Here is a 6,000-nt window from a genome sequence, read left to right on the forward strand (position 1 = left end):
GAATATTTGATATATTTCTCGTCGGATCCTAAAATAAATTTGATATATGATATTTCATTTAGTTATTATCAATTTATTCCCCTCCCAACTCCCCTGTTTATTTTAACATAATTTGATAGATTGAATGAACACGTTTATAGACTATATTTAAATTTTTAACGGAATATCTTTTTGATACTCAAGGTTTTTTTTTGTTTTATTTCCCATGTGGGTTGTCAGTAGTTGGTATCTTGCATCACTTTGGTCGTATTATTATGATAATCAAGTGATATAATCCTGCTGGGTCGGATTACCGGTGATGGAGCTGATGGTCAGTCAGCATAAAACGGACCCTTTCACTTTATTTTTTAAGTTTTTCCTCATGGAGGGTGTGGGTGGAGGCCGGTAGATATTCTACAAAAGAAACCTCACTTTGGCACATTTTGGGACATCTTTGATTTCAAAAACCACATAACAAATGCATCAGGGTTGTTGATTTCTCCAATCGTTAAAACCTGAAATCTACTGCCAGGAAGGGTAGACCAGTTTCGATTTTTGGGTCAGTTGGTAAAATGATGAAAACTGCTTACTCAAAATTGCCCCTGAACATTACCAACATTATTTATATGAAGAATTTGGGAAGTGATTGCAGGAAAAGTAGTTTATTCAAAGAGATGTCTTTAAGAGGACACCTGGCCCAATTTCATGGCTTAACTTACCGTTAGCAAAAAAACTTACGATGGCAGAAAAGTTGCTGGTTAATGTAAGCGTCTATTACTGGTCAGCAAGGAAATGTTGTCTGTGCCCACGCACATTTTATGATAACTATGTATGGCACAATAGCTACCAGCTCTCCCTGATTCTACGCACAGTTTCCTGAAGATGAACCAATCTTTTCATGTTCTGATGAATGAATTTGAAAAAAACTCCTCGATAATGGAAACTTTTCGCGCTGTTATTTTGAAGGTAATTCTAAATGCCTCCCTGACTGTTTAACAAAATCCTTCTGTTTGTAAGATGCAAAACGTTGACAGTTCTGATCACACAGCCTGTGCAGTAATTCTGCGCTGAGCAGGGAATGAAGACCGTAAGCGCAGAACTATGCAGTAAGAAGAGCCATCTTGAATTTGGGCCTAGATTGTGTTCTTTATTGCACAATTAGGACATCCTTATTTTCAGTTTTAAGCAAATTGTTCTAAATTCTAGTATTTTTCATTATCTTGAATCAGGTTCAATTAACACCACTGCACCACTGGTCAAAGTCCAGTATTTTAGCACATAACCATTCACCTCATAACCGAGGTCCTATAATCTAGTGGTTTTTCCAAACTTTTTAAGAAATGTACTGGTATACACTAAAAACAGATTCAACGCCAAACATTCAGCAAATATTGAAAATAGAGAAATAATATTTCAGCTCTTGTGAAGATGTTTCGGGGTCTGTGACAAGTTGTAACACCTGTGGTCTAGTGGAGATTCCAAAAGATTTGCGGTCTAGTGTGGACTCCACAAGACCTGTGGTATAGTGGGGAGTCCACAAGACATGTGGTTTAATGGAGATTCCAAAAGATTTGCGGTCTAGTGGAGATTCCACAAGACCTGTGGTCTAGTGGAGCGTCCAGATGACCTGTGGTCCAGTTTGGACTCCACAAGACCTGTGGTCTAGTGGAGAGTCCAGATGACCTGTGGAGTAGTGGAGATTCCACAAGACCTAAGATGTAGTGAAGATTCCACATCCACAAGACATGTGGTGTAGTGAAGATTCCACAGAACCTGTGGTCCAGTGTGGATTCCACAAGACCTGTGGTATAGTGGGGAGTCCGCAAGACATGTGGTTTAGTGGAGATCCCACAAGACCTGTGGTCCAATGTGGATTCCACAGAACCTGTGGTCCAGTGTGGATTCCACAAGACCTGTGGTGTAGTGTAGATTCCACAAGAACTGTGGTATAGTGGAGATTCCACAAGACCTGTGGTCCAGTGTGGATTCCACAAGACCTGTGGTGTAGTGGAGATTCCACAAGACCTGTGATCTAGTGGAGCTTCAACAAGACCTGGGCCCAATTTCATAGAGCTGCTTAAACACAAAAAGTAGCTAAACACAACAAGATTATGCTTACCAAAATACCCTTATATACACAGTATCCGACTGATATCCTGCATATTATTGCTTAGCAGAAAGATGTTAAGCATAAAATGATGCTTAAGCAGCCCTATGAAATTGGGCACTGTAGTGAAGTGGAGAGTCTACAAGACCTGTGGTTTTGTGGAGACTTGACAAAACATGTAGCCCCCTTGGAGACTTTCGTGATATTCATGTCATGTATATACAATATTTTTTAAAACTCAACCCATATCTGGCTGGAATAAAAATGTATCAGTTTTGCTTGCTGAATAAATGTTAACAACCTTGAGTTTCTGTTATCAAGAAGCCATCTGTCTCGGGTTGCTTTTGTTGAGGGTTTTGTTTTGTTTGAGGGTATGTTTCTATTTGGGTTGTGGGGTTTTGGGACGACGGAGGGTTGCAGTATTGAACCCAGAACACTTAAGCCTGGTTCATACTTCCTGGGAATGCGAATGCGAAGCGAATGTTGATTTACAAATTCACAACGAATAATTTGCAGCAGTTCAACTCTGCTCGAATCAGGAGAGCTGTGACGTCAAATTCGCTTCGCATTCGCAGGAAGTATGAAAAGGGCTTTACATCGGAAGAGTAGGGGTTAACCATCGTTTCTGGTTCACGTAGCAAGCATTCAGGTTTCCTTGAGCTTGCACGTTACAGTGATTAAGCTCACTTAGAAGGCATCATTGGTTTATTATAACCAGAAATATATACTAGTAACAAAATAGACATAATAATTTAGCTGTTGCAAATCTATTATTACTTTTATTTTAAGGAACAAAATTTTGAATTTATGAAGGTGAAACCAGAATCCTGAAATGGCCTTGGTTGTTAGTAGGCCTTAGACTTGGCTAAAGTATGCAGAAAATGTTTTTCCAAATTTTAAAAGAGCTTAAAATATACTGTGGTTAAAAATAGTGAATCCTTTTTTGTTACTCACCCCCACAAGTCGTTGTTGAATCCCTATGATTACTTTATCTCGTCATTTACTAATTTCTAAAAGTGTGTGGGTTTAAAGAATTACGTACTGCAATATCCTTTTTGGACAATACTAATAATCTCAAATTGCGCTCGGCAGCGCTGCGTAATGGTTGTACTTGGGTGCACTCAACCGTATAATGCATGCTTCATTAGCTCCGGAGGACAGTGAACCAAACTCATTTTGATCCACCTCCCCCCCCCTCTTTTCTTCCCGTATTTTCCCAAACTCGAGAGTAGCAACGATACATTCATTGAAGGTTTTTATTTGTCTTGCATGTTGCTGGCACTGGTATTCATGTTCACACTGGGGCATCATTCACTAATTCAATGATTGTTTATCCCTCCATCTTCCCTCCCCCACCTTCCCTTACCTTTACTTTGCCCATTTTACTCCGACAGCTTTTGATAGTATAAAACATGGTGAGAAACGGCTCCCTCTGAAGTAATGTAGTTTTTGAAAAAGATGTAATTTCTCACTCAAAAAGGGAAAGACAAATAACAAATTTGCGCACCAGGGTTTCTTTTCTTTCACTGTTCTTGTGCAACTTCGATGATCAATTGAGGCAAAATTTCCACAGGTTGATTATTTTATGCATATGTGAGAATACAGGTCTTTGACAAATACCAAATGTGTCTAGTGCCTGAAGAGAATTTTTCAAGGGTTGATTTTCCTTGGAGCTTACCCTCACTCCCTCCCCTTGACATGCCCCCCTTCAGCCTCCACACCGCCCACCGCTACATTTTCTTCTTCTTTGTTACATTGGTGCACTGACTTGTGGCAGATCCTTTGTCTCGTTTTGTGGGTCGCACAGTCGACGGTTGTCACCCGGCCGTGCCACCCGTCAAAAATGCTCAATTTCCCCGACGCCTCTCAGTGATTAAAAACATTCAATTTGCATGCCTCGTTCGTCCGACAAAAAATACTGCAACAGTCTATACTTGGTAAACTGTTGCTTGATTGAACACGTTGGTTTGTAACTAAAGAGCCAGTCCTCTTCTGTTTTTTTTTTTTTCTTCTTCGGTTCCTCTCTAAATACTTTCAATATACTGAGGATCTTTGAACTGAAATGACCTCTTGATCGTTGCTTAGCAGGGAAGAAAAATTTGACTAAGCAGGAGTATTTGATAGGGTTGTAATAGATGATAAATTTGCATCACTTCTCTCTTATCTCTTTAGTATCCTGACGATGACTAGAGCAAGCTAGTCGAAACGTTGAGACCAATGTAAGAACTCACTCCGCAGTAGTGCAGTTAATAACGATCCTATAAGCTAAAGTAAATTAATAAATAAACAATTCCACTCGGGAAAGTACTGAGTGTCTGGGTAAAACAAAAAAAAGTATTCATTATTTCTGATGCAATGTTAATATTATTTGAAATTTTTGTGGTACCCACTGCTAAAATATAGAATTCCAACTGCCTTTAGCTACTGGGCAAGTTCAGTGGTTTAGTGGTAAGACATCTGCCCTAGAACTGCAACGGTTGTGGGTTTGAATCCAACCCAAGTATTATACTTGTGGGTTTTTCGTAGGCCTTGGGAAAGTACTGAGTATACAGTGTTTTTCACACATAGGTACAGGTATAACATACTTTTTGGGGTGATCTACTGGCAAGAAATCTGCCCTAGAATAGCAAAGGTTGTGGGTTCCAATCCCACGCAAGTAGTATCAGATAAATGCCTGTGTTTTTTTTTAAACAGGAGCCAGGAAAAGTACTTGTAAAACACAAATAATGTACAATTGAACTTTTGACCACAGCTACACAAGTGTCCTGCAAGCATATCCTATGATGACCATTTGTCAAAATTAGATTTGTGGGCAAATTAAAGACAATGTTTTCTTTCTGCCTAACTGGGCGTGCTCACTGTGTGTTATAATTAGTAATAACAATTAACTACCAATTGAGCACCTTGTAGTTCTACATATTTAAGGAAGTTGACATAAGATGTTTGATAAGGTGATATCTTTGTAACTATTGTCACTTCTGAGAAACCGGCAAGGAAATGCCGTACAACCTGAAAGTGATAATCGTTGAGTGATTCACTTCCACATACAGAGCGCTAAACTAATATGATTATAGCTCTAGACGCATCTTGGATCTGGGGGGTTGTAGGATCTTGGTATATGTCTACCTATTGGACCGTTAACGTGTAGCGATCAAAAACCAGTGAACAGTTTTGTAGGAAAGAAAAAAATACAGGGGTGAAAAAGGGGACAACATAGTAACACAGTTAAGTTTGTGGTTGTGTAGGTATATCATTCTGTTTTGTTGCATGACACCTAGGTCATACAATCATTTTTCTTCCATTCATACCTGTTCATTCCAAAGCGAGGCTGGAAGGTTGTTAGTCTGGTCTCCCTTTTATGAAACAAAAGTTACAACTGTAAAAGTTGTCGGTCGGTACACTGGAAACAAGGCAATCTCAAGTCAAATGATAATGGACCAGTGGTGGTTCAGTTCATTGGTAACTGCTCTATATTACGACAAGTAGAAAAACCCTGGTAATTTACATGCTAAGAGCAAGTTCGATCATAGTACTATAGTTGGCTGTGGAGCTTTATCATGCTACCTCCATCTTGATCATGGTCCTCGTATCGAATCGAAAGGAGAGCTGGAATCGTCCTCGTATCGAACAGTATTGAATGCTAATAATCATTGTTGCAAATAGGAACCAGACTATTTTGTTCTTCCAGCCTCGGTTTGGTAACATTGATATCAATGGGGGAAATTCAAGATGGCTGCATCGCGATAAAGGTCTATTGTCAAACATTTGGCAATTGTGCTTGGTACCCAGGATGTATTTCATGCATAGGTAACCATGGAACATTGACTTGTGTTTGACAAATAGTCACTGATCGAACTTGCCCCTAGAGTAAGGGTTAAGGTGAAGGTCAAAAAAAGAAAATACACTAGGGGTGT

Source organism: Asterias rubens, chromosome 19 (assembly GCF_902459465.1).
Source record: "Asterias rubens chromosome 19, eAstRub1.3, whole genome shotgun sequence".
NCBI lineage: Eukaryota > Metazoa > Echinodermata > Asteroidea > Forcipulatida > Asteriidae > Asterias > Asterias rubens.